Source organism: Monodelphis domestica, chromosome 5 (assembly GCF_027887165.1).
Source record: "Monodelphis domestica isolate mMonDom1 chromosome 5, mMonDom1.pri, whole genome shotgun sequence".
Lineage (NCBI taxonomy): Eukaryota > Metazoa > Chordata > Mammalia > Didelphimorphia > Didelphidae > Monodelphis > Monodelphis domestica.
The window spans coordinates 19,619,411-19,635,805 of NC_077231.1; the positions used below are offsets into that span (position 1 = coordinate 19,619,411).

The 16,395-nt window shown below is 39.0% G+C and overlaps 1 protein-coding gene and 1 non-coding gene across 5 annotated transcripts in view; both read left to right on the forward strand.

The window, feature by feature from the left end:
• Positions 1 to 16,395, forward strand: part of TAFA2 (TAFA chemokine like family member 2) — a 594,521-nt gene that overhangs the window by 490,051 nt on the left and 88,075 nt on the right. The window lies entirely within an intron of this gene.
• LOC130454832 (U6atac minor spliceosomal RNA) lies at positions 13,776 to 13,899 on the forward strand. Its single transcript, XR_008912627.1, has one exon. It is a non-coding gene; the product is annotated as a U6atac minor spliceosomal RNA (small nuclear RNA).

The following is a 16,395-nucleotide window of genomic DNA, read 5'->3' on the forward strand; positions in this document are numbered from 1 at the left end:
TTTTTTTATTAAGAACTACAACAGAGAAAAATGACAGAAACAGAACTAAAACTTAGATCTCCATACTCCAGGACCCCTTTCTTTCTTGTGATTATGTCTTCCATTATGAAAGAATGAGAAGTTTCTCATCATTCTCTTGGATCCAGAATTCTCTGTGAATTACAATTATTGAGATAGAACACAAATGGAAGAACTTAAAAAATTTCAGTCCTGGTATAGGGTTAATCTACTTTTAGAGTGTGATTTAGATGAAAGGGATGCACTTTAAATCACTCTACAAAGGAGGAACTTGAGGGAAGAAAATGGAATCTTGGTGTAATTAGATGTCTCAGACTTCAATGATACAGTGGATCTGGTATCCTATCAATGTAAAGCCTTCAAGGATACAGATTATTAAGTAACAGTTCCTAGATACCCTTTGCAACTCTTGTTCTTATACTTCCATAAATTCATCACAGAAACTACTCGATATGCTGGATATCTACCTTGTGTTCTTTACCTAATGAGGATACCAATGGAAAATAAAGACTTCCTCTCATGTGATCAGCTCACCTTTTAAAATCCCCAATTCCTCTGATAACATTATTTTCACCACTTCTCCTAATTCCTTACTTGTCATGTATCACAAACTCATCACACCTCTCCATTGCCCTTTGCATTAATCTCAACATTAATACTTGCAGCATTATAATGTTCTTTCTTTTAAATTTAAATTAATTTATTTAGTCAGTATAGAACATTATTCCTTGGTTACAAGAATTGTATTATTTTCTCCTTCCCCTCCCCCCACCCTTCCCACAGCCGACGCATAAACTTATTATGTATCACATGTGTCCTTGATCAAAACCTATTTCCATGTTGTGGGTGTTTGCATTAGAATGTTCATTTAGAGTCTACATCCCCAGCCATGTCCCCTGGACCTATGTATTGAAGCAGTTGTTTTTTCTTCCATGTTTCTACTCCCACAGTTTTTCCTCTGAATGTGGATAGTGTTTTTTCTCATAGATCACTCGAAGTTGTTCAGATCACCGAATTGCCAATAATGGAGAAGTCCATTACATTCAATTATAACACAATGTATCAGTCTCTGTGTACAATGTTCTCCTGGTTCTGCTCCTTTCACTATGCATCAATTCCTGGAGGTCATTTCAGTTCCCATAGAATTCCTCCACTGTGTTATTCCTTTGAGCACAATAGTATTCCATCACCAACAGATACCACAATTTGTTCAGCCATTTCCCAATTGAAAGGCATTCCCTCATTTTCCAATTTTTTGCTACCACAAAGAGTGCAGCTATGAATAATCTTGTAAGTCTTTTTTCCTTATTATTTCTTTGGGGAACAAACCCAGCAGTACTATGCCTGCATCAAAAGGCAGGCAGTCTTTTAGTGTACTTATTGGGCAAAGTTCCAAATTGCCCTCCAGAATGGTTGGATCAATTCACAACTCCACCAGCAATGCATTAATGTCCTGACTTTGCCACATCCCCTCCAGCATTCATTACTTTCCATAGCTGTCATGTTAGCCAATCTGCTAGGTGTGAGGTGATAACCTCAGAGTTGTTTTGATTTGCATCTCTCTGATTATCAGAGATTTAGAGCACTTTTTCATGTGCTTATTAATAGGTTTGATTTCTTTGGCTGAGAACTGCCTGTTCATGTCCCTTGCCCATTTATCAATTGGAGAATGGCTTGGTTTTTTGTACAATTGGTTTAGTTCTTTATACATTTGAGTAATTAGACCTTTGTTCGAGGTTTTTGTTTTGAAAATTGGTTCCCAATTGGTTGCTTCCCTTCTAATTTTCATTACATTGGTTTTGTTTATATAAAAACTTTTAATTTGATGTAATCAAAATTATTGATTTTACATTTTGTGATTCTTTTCTAGCTCTTGCTTGGTTTTAAAGGTTTTCCTTTCCCAAAGATCTGACATGTATACTATTCTGTGTTTGCCTAATTTGCTTATAGTTTCCTTCTTTATATTCAGGTCATTCACCCATTCTGATTTTATCTTGGTGTAAAGTGTGAGCTACTAATCCAAACCGAATCTCTCCCATACTGTCTTCCAATTTTCCCAGCAGTTTTTATCAAATAGTGAATTTTTGTCCTAATTTTTGTCAGAGGGATATATGAGGACTACAGTGTTTCTTCTTCTTGCTTAAAATCAGCCAGGTCACCTCCAACTTGATTATCTCAAGTCCCAGAGATACACAACCAATTTCCTCCTTCAGGTCAACCAGAAAGCCAAAAGCCTTTAGCTTCAGTCACCACCATCAGACAAAGACCTCCAATTCAGTCAAACCTTTGACTCTTGCCCCCAACTGTTTTCTAGTCACATTCCAAATGGAATGTTCATTTGACTGACAGATGATCAATCTCCAGCTTCTTGTCTTGCTGCATGTATGCCTCTAACACAATATATACGGTTTATTATTTTTAGGAAAGGCCCTCATATTCCTATGCTTTCAATAGGAATGAGTGTTGTATTTTATCAAAGGCTTTTTCGGTATCTATTGAAATAATCATGTGATTTTTGTCAGTTTGCTTGCTAATATAGTCAATTTTGTGGATGGTTTTCCTTCTGTTGAACCATCCCTGCATTCTTGGTATGAATCCTACCTGGTCATAGTGAATAACCCTTGTGTTCACTTGCTGGAGTCATTTTGCTAGTATCCTATTTAAGATTTTTGCATCTTTATTCATTAAGGATATTGGTCTATAGTTTTCTTTCTCTGTTTTTGACCTGCCTGGCTTTGGAATCAGTACCATATTTGTGTCATAAAAGGAATTTGGTAGAACTCCTTCTTTGCTTATTCTATCAATTAGTTTGTATAATATTGGGATTAGTTGATCTTTGAATGTTTGATAGTATTCATTTGTGAATCCATCTGGACCTGGGGATTTTTTCTTAGGGAGTGCTTTGATGGCTTGTTCAATTTCTTTTTCTGATATGGGGTTGTTTAGTTAATCTATTTCTTCCTCTATTAATCTAGGCAATTTATATTTTTATAAGTATTCATCCATCTCACCTATATTCCCATATTTGTGCCATATAATTGGACATAGTAGTTTTTAATGATTGCCTTAATTTTCTCTTTATTAGAGGTAAGGTCTCCCTTTTCATCTTGGATATAGTCAATTTGGTTTTCTTCTTTCTTCTTTTTAATTAGATTGACCAGTACTTTGTTTATTTTATTTGTTTTTTTTTCAAAGTACCAGCTTCTAGTCTTATTCATTAAATCAATATTTCTTTGACTTTCAATTTTATTAATTTCTCCTTTGATTTTTAGGATCTCTAATTTAGTCTTCATGTGAGGATTTTTAATTTGCTCACTTTCTAATTTTTTAATTTGCATGCCCAATTTATTGACCTCTGCCTTCTCTAGTTTGTTAATATATGAACTCAAGGATATAAATTGCCCCTGAGTACTGCTTTAGCTGCATCCCATAGGTTGTGAAAGGATGTCTCATCATTGTCATTTTCTTCAATGAAATTATTGTTTCTGTTATTTGTTCTTTATCTGATTTTGGAGAATCATATTTTTAATTTCCAATTAATTTTTGATTATCCTCTCCATCTACCCTTACTAATTATTATTTTTATTGCATTGTGATCAGAACAGGAATTTATTATTTCTGCTCTTTTGCACTTGTTTGCAATGTTTTTATGCCCTAATACATGGTCAATTTTTGTGAATGTACCATCTGCTACTGAAAAGAAGGTGTATTCCTTTTTGTCCCTATTTATTATTCTCCACATGTTTACTAACTCTAATTTATCTAAAATTTCATTCACTGGCTTTTAGGGGGCATACCTTTTAAATTGAGTCTAGCAGGAGGGTACCTTGGCTCTGTCTTGTTTTTAGGTTTGATTTTTAGTCCCTTGGGAGCATTTAGTTTGTAATTAATTGGTAAGGAAGGGTTTTCAGAGGTCTAAACTTTTGCTGCCTCTATGTTGCCATCTTGACACCACCTCCCCAGCATTATAATGTTCTATCTCACATAATCATACATTATCAAAAATGAGTGTTTCACAGTGTCATCATCTTTTTCTCTGCTTCAATTTCATTTTGGGACTTACTTCATGGTCCATTTTCAACCTGTCCACTATATAAATATGTATGTCTACTTCCTGCAGGCAAAGGAGAACAACTGGAAGAAAAAATGGTGCTCAAATTGCAACAGGATGTGGATATGGAAGTTGATTCTTAGAAATCTCACAATGTTCTGAAACCTTCACTTTGTATTTCTCCAGAAAGTATCTTGCAGAACCTTACAACTTTTGTGCATTATTGAGTTATTTTTCATATTAGTTCAGTAAAATGAGAGGTGGTTAAAAAATCTCTTTCATGTTTTTATCTGTAAAATATCAGATTATGGGGATGTTAAGAGTATATTTCAAGATTAAAGCTACATTGAATTGGTCATTCTTTTGTAAGTCATGAAAGTACTATTTGTAATTATAGAAGCAAATAGAAACAAAATGGCTATAACCTTTGGATAATGACATGTATGTATATGAAAAGATATATATATACATATATACATACATATATATGCACATAAACTATGAGTTCTACACATATTTGTGTTTGTATGTGTAGATAAGGATATCTATTGTCTGTAGATGACTGCATATTATAATCTGGACAGTAGACACTCTTCATCCATTATGTGGATGATTACTCAATTCTTTTATATGTTTAAGATCATTCATAGTGGAGTTTAATTGGTATTTTCCTGAACCATTCAAATAAAACATTTGGATTATTAATGGAGATGAAGTCATAAAAGAAGTACATTTCTCAATGGCCTGATTTGAGTGGCCATTTATAAGTAAAGCTTGTTATGAAAAGTATATGAATAATGCTAAAATTGTAAGTATAGACAACTTGGCAGCAGACCCTTTTGCCTCTAAGAATAGTGCATTTTAGGGAGTGTAACATTGGCTAAAACCATGGAGATGTCCATTTCCCTATTCCACTGCTGTCTTGGGCAAAATTTCGTCCCTGCTTTCTACTGTGGGTGAGAGACTTCACAAATGGATCATGTTTGTTTCTTCTCTGTCTTAACATCATTTAGATTCTGAGAAAACAATAAGGATAATTGTCAGACCATAGATTTGGCCCAGGTTTAGTGTGTGTGTGTGTGCATGTGTGTGTGTGTGTGCATGTTTTTCAAGATACAAAATGTTTAATGATTATGGAATTGAATATTTTTCATGAGCAAAGGTTCTTTCCAGATGTTGGTGAATTTATGAAATTTAATAAAATTTGGTAAATGGGCAGCAAAAAATGCCTTCTAGGACATTTTTCAGATTCACAATCTAAATTCATGAAATGAAAACCAGAAGCTGTTCTGAGCTGTAGTCATTATGTAATAGATAGTAAACATGTGTTTCCGATGAGTGAATAGTTAGCAAATTAGGCATCTGGAAGAAGTGGGATTTTGGATTCCTAATTGCATAATTCACCCCTGAACATCTGCCAGAAGAGAAAGAGAAATGAACGATAGATAACAGAGAGTGTGAGAAAAGAGACAAACTGATTAGTAGGGAAGGAGGATGCAGCACAGGCTTCCAACATCAAGCCTCTCCTGTGGTTTTAGTATCTGATACTTTCTCTTAAATGGTCCGGGAACTTCCTCACAAGTCATCTTTTAAAATAAAAGGTATTTTTTGGGACAAGGTTTGAACCATTTCCAAAAACTGAATCAAATTTCCTCATTTTTGCAGTTTTCCCTTAGATACACCATCTTAATAAATCAAGGCTCTCCTCTCCAGGTGAATCTAAGGCTCTAATGATAATAGATGGGTTCAAAGGAGAAGGGAATTTTTAATGACTGGCCAAATTATATTTAGGACTATTCCAATTTTTCACATAAACCTACTTGATTTATTCATGTCATCTTCTCTTTTCCTAAACTGAATTCATTCCTTCTTTTGTTTTTCTCTTTATTGTTTTTCTCATCAATTGATTAAGAGGATATGTGCATTAACCAGAGCTTGTGTGTCTGTAAAGAATTAGGGCTTTAGAGAAGTGTTTAAGATCAACTACCTGAAGGACTCTTAGACACTAGTTTCCATAATAATAAGGCTTATGTCATTTTTATCTTCATATTTCCTGTAGTTAGGCTTTTAAATATTGTTTGAATGAATGAGTTTGACAGTGCTTGATACACAATAGACACTTAATAAATGTTAATTTACTTTATTATATTTTTCTTATATATGCATACATAAATTTCTATTATTTGTATGTACATTTAAATATGAATATCAGTATTTAATTAGCTGAGTGTTAACTGTGGTGGACATATCCCATGACATTTCTAGAAAGTTTTAGGAAGTATAATGCCAGGTATAACATGAAAGTGCATGTGTCTTTGAGGTGACAGCCATGGACGTTGTTCACAACTGATGAAAATAAGAAGCAGTAGAAACTGAATGGCAGAGGCATCTCTATTATGGATGTAATTTAAAATGTTTGAGGATGATGACTGAAGAATATGAGAGTCTGTCTCCAGGAAAGTGTATGGGGAAGAGAGAGAGGAGGGGGAGGAGAGGGGTTCAGTCTAGGAGATTGCAGAACTGTAGTTTGTGGGAGAAGTGAATTGAACTGTCAGTGTGTCATTTGGGGGTGGCTGATTTATTTTTCTTTTTTGCTGCTTATATTTGTCAGGATTATTGGTTTTTGCCAAGATTCATTCATTGTTGCTTTACATGACAGACCAGGCTTATACTACATCTGCATTAGAATTCAAAAGAGTTATAGGATTCATCCTCCAAGGTACGGGCATACTCATTGTCACAGATATAGTTAAAATTAATCTCTGAAGTAAAATCTCTAAGGTAAAATGAAGAAATTAGAGACTTTTTTCTGAAATCCAGAAACTTTAGATTCTTAATGTATTAAGAGACTGTAAACCCTCATACTGGAAGGCAATCCATAGACCATCTAGTTCAAACCAAGCAAAGATGGCAGATCTCTTCTACAAGCTATCCCAGGGTCTTTCAGCCTTTGAATCAAGGAGAGGGGATCTATTACCCATTCTACTCTAATTTTTAGGAATTCTTCCCCTTACTTTAAGACCCAAATTGCTTTTCTGTAACTCCTATTCATTATTCATAGTTGAGTTTTCAGGAGCCACTCAGAACAAAGCTAATTCATCTTTGAAATGGTCTTTCAAACACTTGAAGAAAGATACTATATATATCCTATATGGCATCTCTTCTCCAGGCTGCCAAATATCCCTAATTCCTGCAATCATTTCTTTTAGGGAATGTTGTAAAGGTTCTTCATCATCCAAGTTATTTTCTCGCCTATTGATATCATATCCCTTCCTGAATGGGAACACTTAGAACTTATCACTTCATTCATTCAAGAAACATTTACATCTGCCCTTTGATCCAACTATGGTTGGTTGCTGGGTTTGTACCCCAAAGAGATAATAAGGAAAAATACATGTACAAGAATAGTCATAGCTGTGGCAAAAAATTGGAAAATGAGGGGATGCCCTTCAATTGGAGAATGGCTGAACAAATTGTGGTATATGTGGTAATATTATTGTGCTCAAAGGAATAATAAACTGGAAGAATTCCATGTGAACTGAAATGACCTCCAGGAAGTGATGCAGAGTGAGAGGAATAGAACCAAGAGAACATTGTACACAGAGACTGATACACTGTGGAACAATTAAATGTAATGGAATTCTCCATTAGTGACAATACAGTGATCATGAACAACCTGGAGGGATCTATGAGAAAGAACATTATCCACATTCAGTGGAAAAACTATGGGAGTAGAAACACAGAAGAAAAACAACTGCTTGATTACATGGATCGAGGGGGATATGTTTGGGGATATAGACCCTAAATGAACATCCTAGTGCAAACATCAATAGCATGGAAATTGGTTCTGATCAAGGACTCATGTAATACCCCGTGAAATTGGATGTTGGCCATGGGAGGGTGGGGAGAGGGGAGGGAGGAATAGAATATGATTTTTGTAACCAAGAAATAATGTTTGAAATTGACCAAATTTAAAAAATTTAAAAAGAAACATTTAGATAAATGTCCATCTGCTTGGATGGTTTTTGGGGTGTGTGACTGCTGTACATGCTACAGCTTCTTGGGGCCAGAGGTGGGTATTGGGTGACAGATGGATGAACAACAAATATTAAGCATTTACTACATATATCAGCCTTTTTTTTTACTAAGAATTGGGGATATAAGAAGAGTCACAAGACAGTCCCTGTCCTCAATGAGATTATAATGTAATGGGGAAGACAACATGCAAACACATACAAAGCAGGCTCTAAGTGAATTAATGGGAGATAATTAAAAGAGGGAAAGCACTGGAATTTAAAAAAAAAGTGTTAGGGAAGGCTTCCTGTAGAAGGTAAAATTTTAGTTAAGATTTAAAAGAAGCCAAGGAGGCCAATAATCAGAGCAGAAGAGGGAGAATGAAAATCCAGGAGATGAGAGAGGACCGTCTTATTTGAGGAACAGATAGGAAGTTAGTTTCATTGAATCAAAGAGTACTTAATGTTGGGAATTAAGATTTGAGAAGGTTGGAGAGGTAGAAAAGGACTGCCAAAGAGACCATTTTATATTTGCTGCTGGAGATAATAGGAAGTCATTGGAGTTTATTGAATAGGAGAGTGATATGATCATCAGACCTTTGTGTGAGAAAAATCAGCTTTAGTGGTTGAATAGAAAATGGATTGGAGTGGGGAGAGATTTGAAGCAGACAGATTCCCTCCCTATTGGGGTAGGCTATTGCAGTAATCAAGGCACAAAGTGACAAGGGCTTGAACAAGAGTGGTGGCAGTGTTAAAGGAGAGAAGGGGGCATATTTGGGAGATGTTGTCAGAGATGTTAGATATGGAAGGTGAGAGATAGTTAGGAATCCATGATGCGTCCTTGGTTGTAAACCTGGGTAAGTGGAAAGGTGGCATTGCCCTCCACAGTAATAGGTAAGGTAAGAGTAGGAATAAAGATAATTTGTTCTGTTTTGAACAGATTGAGTTTAAGATGTCTTTTGAATGTTGAATTTGAATGTCTTAAAGGCAGGTGGAATGTGCAATTGAAAATCAGCAGAAATATTGAGGCAAGAAAAATAGATTAGAGAACTAGAGATATGGTCATTGAATCTGTGGGAGATGGTTGAGATGGCAAAGTGAAGTAGTAGAAGGGGAAAAGAGAAGAGGACTCAGGAGAGAACTCTATGGGGACATTAAAGTTAGAGCATCCATCAAAGGAAACACAGAACAGGTGGTCAGATAGGTAGGATTAAAACCAGAAGAGAGTATTGTCTTGAAAATGCAGAGAGAAGAGAGTACCATAGACATGTTCTGACCAGAGCAGAATAGAGTGGATTCTTGGTATCACCTTCATTGTATGACTTATGAAGTCTCAAAGCAATCAAAGTTCACATTCACTTATTTATTAGGTAGATAGCAGACAGGACAGCTAGGCGGTACAGTGTAGAGAACACTAGGACTGGAATCAAAAAGATCTGAGTTCAAATCTGGTTTCAGACACTTGCTCTGTTAGTTAGTTAGTTAGTTAGTGGTAGTCTCTCAGTGATCGAGAATGACTATTGTCTTTGTGCATTATCATCTATTGATGTACCCTTATATGGCTTTGAAGTCCAAAGGCTGAGGCGCAGAGTTTGTGGCACATGGGGCCTGGGACACCAGTTGTTAAGGGAGGTGCGGTTGTGGCCTGGTGTCGGCATTCACACGCAGTGGCAAGACGTCGACGTCGCTCATCTTCAAAGGTGATGGCGGCATGGTTAATGTGGGTTCGCCAGCTGCTTCTGTCAGAGGCAGCGAGTGCTAGTTGCTTTGGTGTAATGTCAGCCCACTTCAAGTTGGACTTTAGCTGATCCTTGAATCTTTTCCTTGGTCGGCCTTGTTTCCTGAGTCCAGCTGACAGTTCACCATAGAATAGCTGTCTTGGTATTCGCTGTGGGTCCATGCGGATGACGTGTCCAGACCATCGTAGCTGGGTTTTGAGGACCAGGACTTCAATGTTGGTGGAGTTGACTCTGTCAAGGACTTCCTGGTTGGTGATTCGGTCCTGCCATTGGATCCTCATGATTGACCGGAGACAGCATTGGTGGAATTGCTCCAGCTGTTTCATGTGCTTTCGGTACAGTGTCCACGTCTCACAACCGTACAGGAGTGAGCTGAGGACCACTGCGTTGTACACTTTGAGCTTCGTCGCAGTGCTTACACTTCTGTGTTAGAGGAATTTGGAGCGCAGCCACCCGAGTGCCTGGCTGGCCTTTTGGATCCTGGCATTAATCTCGTGGTCTAGGGACCCATCGTTGGCGATGGTGCTGCCCAGGTACTTGAAAGTGTTGACGTTAGAAAGCTGCGTGCCATCAATTGTAATGCATGACTGGTTTGTTGGCCTCCCTGGTGCAGGTTGGAATAGCACCTCTGTTTTGCTGAGGCTGATAGTCAGGCCAAACAGTTTTGTTGCGGTGGAGAACCTGTCCACAATGGTTTCAAGATGATTTTCTTGGTGGACCATGAGAGCACAGTCATCTGCGAAGAGAGCTTCCAGGATGAGTCTCTCTGTTGTCTTTGTTTTTGCAGTCAGGCGGCGAAGGTCAAATAGTGAGCCATCCAGTCGGTATTTGATGTAGATGCCCAGGTCTAGATATATCACAGTATGTCATAATACTTGGGTGAAAAATAGGTTGAATAGTACCGGAGCGAGGACACAGCCTTGTTTCATGCCATTGGAGATGTTGAAGCTATCGGAAGTCTCTCCACCAGATAGGACTTCCCCCGTCATGTCGACATGAAAGAGCTGGATCAGTTTGACGAATTTTTCTGGGCAACCGAGCTTGCTGAGGATCACCCACAATGAGTCCCTGTTCACTGTGTCGAACACCATTGTCAGGTCTATGAAGACAATGTAGAGACTCAGGTTCTGCTCAAGGCATTTTTCCTGCATTTGCCTCACCGTGAAGACCATGTCAATGGTGCTGCGATCTGGTCAGAAGCCACATTGTGATTCAGGCAGGTTCTGCTCTGAAACAGATGACAGGAGTCTGTTGAGTATAACATAGGCAAGGATCTTTCCAGCAGTGGAGAGTAGTGAGATGCCTCTGTAGTTGTCACAGGCTGCTCCTGACCCTTTGTTCTTGTATAGGGCTATGATGGAGGCATCTCTGAGTTCTGGGGGCATGTCTTCCTCTTCCCATATGCTGGTCAGCACTATGTGGAATGCCTGGAACACCTTTCCATTTAAGGCCTTGTACACCTCGGTTGGGAATCCCATCTTTACCGGGTGCCTTGCCTGCACTCATTTGTTTAATGGCTTTTTGGACTTCCTCTATTGAAGGAGGGACATCAAGTTGTTCAATGGTGCGGTTTTGGGGGATCTGGGCAAGGGTGCTTTGGTCGACTGAAGAGGGTTGGTTGAGAAGCTGACTGAAGTGTTTTTTCCACCTGTTGCTAATGCCTTTATTATCTTTTATGAGAGTGTCACCATCAGAGGAAAGCAAGGGAGTGGTGGTGGGTTTTAATAGCCCATAGACAGTCTTGAGGGCACTGAAAAATTGTTTGTAGTTTTTTGTATCAGCAAACCACTGGATTTCTTCTGCCTTTTTTTCCCACCATCGGTCTTGCATCTTCCTGATCTCACGCTGTGCCGTGGCTTGGAGAGACTTGAATCTGTCCTTTTTAGGAGCAGAGTTTGGGTTATTTTGCCACTCCATAAAGGCTTTGTTCTTCTTGCTCAATAGGTCTTCAATAGCAGTGTTGTTCTCGTCAAACCAGTCCTGGTGGTTGCGTTGTTTTGGGCCTAGGACTGCCTTTGATGTTTCCTTCACTGCGTCTCTGAACTGGTTCCATTTCTCGGTTGAATTTCCAGTGAGTGGTCCCTTGGCAGACAGCTTGTCGTTCAGCAGGACTGGAATGTTTGCAAATAAGATGGATCTCTAAGACGACTCACGTTGTAAAATGCGCTGTCTGGGCACGTTTTGTATGGCGAGGCGCAATGAGCATTTGAAGAGTCCCTCTAACCAATCGGTGGTCTGTCCAGCATTCAGCTCCTCTCATGGCTCTGGTGATCTTTACATCCTTGATGTCTCACCGGCTTACAATGATGTAGTCAATGAGATGCCACTGTTTTGATTGTGGGTGCATCCACGTTGTTTTATATTTGTTCGCCATTCTGAACACAGTGTTCGTGATGGTGAGTTCAAACTCTGAGCATTTGCTGAGTAGCAGTAGGCCGTTGTTGTTCATTTTGCCCACGCCGTGTTTGCCGAGCACTCCTTTCCATCTTTCATGGTCCTGGACAAGACGGGCGTTGAAGTCTCCCAGTAGTATCAGCTTGTCATTTGTGGGCACTGAGTGCAGGATGGCACTCAGGTCAGAGTAGAACTGCTCGATGGTCTCCTCTGTGCTGGTCAGTGTTGGGGCATATGCGCTGATGATTGTGGCATACCGGTCTTTGCTGAGAGGCAAATGGATCTTCATGAGCCTCTCGCTGATGCCCACAGGCAAGTCTGGCAGCTGTTTGAGCAAACTGGTCTTGATGGCCAGGCCAACACCGTGGATTCTGTCTTCATTTGAGGCTCTACCTTTCCAGAAGAAGGTGTATCCAGTGGTGGGTTCACTGAGTGATCCCTCTTCTGGTAAGCATGTTTCACTTAAGGCTGAGATGTTGACGTTATATTGCGCCAGTTCTTTACCGATTAGAGCTGTTCTTCTCTCAGGTCTTGGGGTATTCTCTCTATCAAGTAATGTTCTGATGTTCCATGCTCCTAGTAGGAGTTTCTTTGTATTTTTAATTTGATTTCAACTGTTTAAAGGGATGACCTGCCAGCCGTGGTGTGCTGACCAGGTGTTTATAGGGCAGGCAATGTTTGGGACACCTTTTCTAGTCCCCTCCCTTGATTAGGGTGAGCAGTGCTGTACTAGAGAGGGCTGCTCAGTTGCCGAGGATGATGCCAAACGTCCCTGCTGCCCACAGGGCCGAGCAACCACTGGTCTGTGGGCCGCCTACGTGCAGGATCGTGACTACAACTGTCAGTGGTCACCTCCACCTGTTGCATCGCCACTCCCCCATCGCCCCAGGTCTTGAAGAGGGTGGACGGGGTTAGGATAGATGAGTGTGCACAAAGATACTTGTGTGTGAAGGAGATTTAAGTGGAAAAGTTGATGCACAGAAACAGTCCCACTCTCTCGGCATTGGAAGCCTGGGTCCATTGGCATGAAAAGTCGTTACACCTGGAGACTTCCTCAGCTGCATTGGATAGCCGTGTTGTCCTTTGTGCTCCAACATGCCCTAAGCACTCCACAGTGCTTTGCTGCGTCGCCCTCTCAGCCGTTGAACCTTCTTGTTGGTTTCTTCCGCCTGTTCTGCCGAAGCAGTCTTCACATGCTGGGTGAGCAAAGCCCTGGTTCACCAGGGGTCAATGACGACCCGATGGCTATCTTCACAAGGTTTGGCCGGCCTGTCGAAGCCATTGCCTAAGGTGTGGCCGCTGCCACATGCTAGCAGCTACTGGGAGCCACAAGTGAGAGCTGGGTGTCAGGTGTGGATCAGAGGCTGGAGAGCTGCCCTAGGAGGGCATGAAAACAAGCCCTCCATAACAGAGATACTACCCCTCCCTGAGCACCCCATACACCCTTTAACCCTGAGGAAATCACTCAAAACTGTTTGCTTCAGTTTCCTCATCTGTAAAATTAGCTGGAGAAGGAAATGGAAAACTACTCCAGTATCTTTGCCAAGAAAATGCCAAATGGGGTCATAAGGAGAGAAGGTTAGCACTCCCCTTGATAAGGATGGAAGAGGTCCTAGTGGCCTTTATAACACACATACGGTTAAGGCATTGCCACCTACTCTGTGGCATCTAACCATGAAGGGTTGGACATATCTAGAAAATAATTGAATTCAAGATGAAAGAGTAAATGGATAGAGCAAGGTACTTTGGAATAAGAAAGACATGAATTTGCATCTTGCCTCAGATAATTACTAGCTGTGTGACCCTGGGCTAGTCTCTTGACCTTTGTGTGTCTCAGTTTCTTCATCTGTAAAATGAGTCTAATAAGAGCAGGAGGTTGTTGTGAAGATCAACTGAGTTAACTTATGTAAATTATTTTGCAAACTATTGCACTATAAAATGCTAGTTATTATTATTTCTCTAAATATTCACATTATTTTTAGACAAACTGCTATTTGGTCATAACATTCCTCATTATGAAGTCACGTTTTTGAACCCAAATAGATGGCTATATTTATTTCTGTATAATTTCCTCTTATCTCATTTAAGACTTTTTTCAAACTTTCCTCTGTCATTCAACATGCTAGTTATTTTACCAAATGTGGTGTCATTTGCTTCTTTGATATGCATGCCGTACTTGACTTCAGTCAAATCATTGATAAACATCCTAATTAGTACAAGACCCAGCACAATTCCCTGGGGCTCACCAAAGGAAAATTTCTACTACTGACTTCAGATAATTAAATATAACTCTTTGCATCCTGCCACTCCACAAGTTTGAACTATCATCTTGTCTACTTCTCTTTCACTTTCCCATTATCTTTCCCTCCGTCCCTTCACTTCCCCCTCTTTCTCCTTTTCCTCCTTATTTCTTTTTTTCCTGTGCTCTCTACTGTTAAAATCCAAGTTAGCTCTATCTACAGCTAAATTAGACCTAATCCCTCTTACCTTTTTCATAGGCACTATCCTAATTCAGGATCTAACCACTCTTTCTCTCAACCAGTACAATAGCCTTCTCATTGATTTTCCTCTCTTCTCTCCCCCATTCCAATCCAACCTTTGCTCAGCTGTCAAAGTAACTTTTTCTAAAGGTCAGATCTAATCATGTCCTTCCTCCTAGACTCACTGAACTATAATGGCTCCCTATTACCTCTTGGATCAAACATAAAATCCTCTAACTGACTTTCACAATTAGGACCTTTTCTACTTTTCAGTCTTTTTACATTTTACTTCATTCTATATAATCTCAGATTAGTGACATTGGCTCCCTTGCCATTCTTCATACTATCCCTCATTCTGCATTCCAATTACTGCCTCTGGGCTTTCTCTGAGTTGTCCTGATGCCTTGAATAACCTCCTTCTCAATTACCACCCTTTCTCAGAATGTAAGGCTCAGCACAAATGCCATTTTCCAAATGAGGCATTTCCTGACATCCCTAGCTCCTAGTGTTCTTCCCTCAACAAAGTCATATTTTAGATATTGACTATTATTATTATTATTATGGAGATATACTTATATAGCACTTACTTTATGCCAGGCACTGTGCTAAGCATTTTATAATCATTATCTCATTTAATCCTCACAACAATCATGGGAGGCAAGTGCTCTTATGATCCCCATTTAACAGACAAAAAAACTGAGACAAACAGAGGCTAAGGGACTTGCCCAGGTTCACACATCTAGTAAGCAAGGGAACGTTATATACAGTAGCAGAAATATTCTTTGAAAACTATACTTGTGTATGTCTACCTCCAGAGGAATTGATAAATAGAAACAAGTAAGACATAGTTTATACACATATGTATGTGTGTGTATATGTGTATATATATATGTATATATATATATATATATATTCTTGTCAAATAGTGCCTTCTGTAATGGAGGGAGGGAATCTACTGTGTCTACTGTGTATTTTAATGCAGTAAACAAATAACTCCACCTTTCAAAAAAGAGTGGAAACTGAAGAACAATGATATTTTCCTAAAAATTGGAGTTTGGGGGAAGGAGCTGATCAGAGAAAGCAGCCACAGAGACAGACCACACTTCCAGTGTAAAGAAATCCAACGTTGTACCAAACTTCAAGAGTGAGGAAAGCCAAGAGTGGAGCCTGGATAGGAATGAAAAAGATGTGGCTGACCTAGATGTTTTCCATAAAATGGAGATTTTAGAAGAAAGCCACCAGTCAGAGCAAAGGGAGGAAAGTTATTATCTATGCTACCTGAATCACATATATACATGTATATGTGTGATATACATATATATATGTATATATATATATATGTAAGAGCTAGATATTGTATTTTTGTAATCTAATTTCTGAATGCTAAAAAAAAAACTACTTTAACACTGAACCAAATTTCTCAAACAAATGAATTTTCAATGTCTTATCAGCAATATATCTTACCTTTATGACAGCTTGTATTTATTTCTTTTCTCTAAATTTGAAACACATATCCTTAATTTACTCTTTTTTTTCTACAGCAAAGTTTTGTATCATTTAAAGTAGTAACTTGCATTGACAGACATGACTTTTTAGGAATGAGGATCTTTGAGATCATTGAGGATCATTGAGGTTCTCTTTGAGAACCTTTAATCATAAAATTTTCTGATATATGTATGAGGAAAGTAGAAAGAATGTAC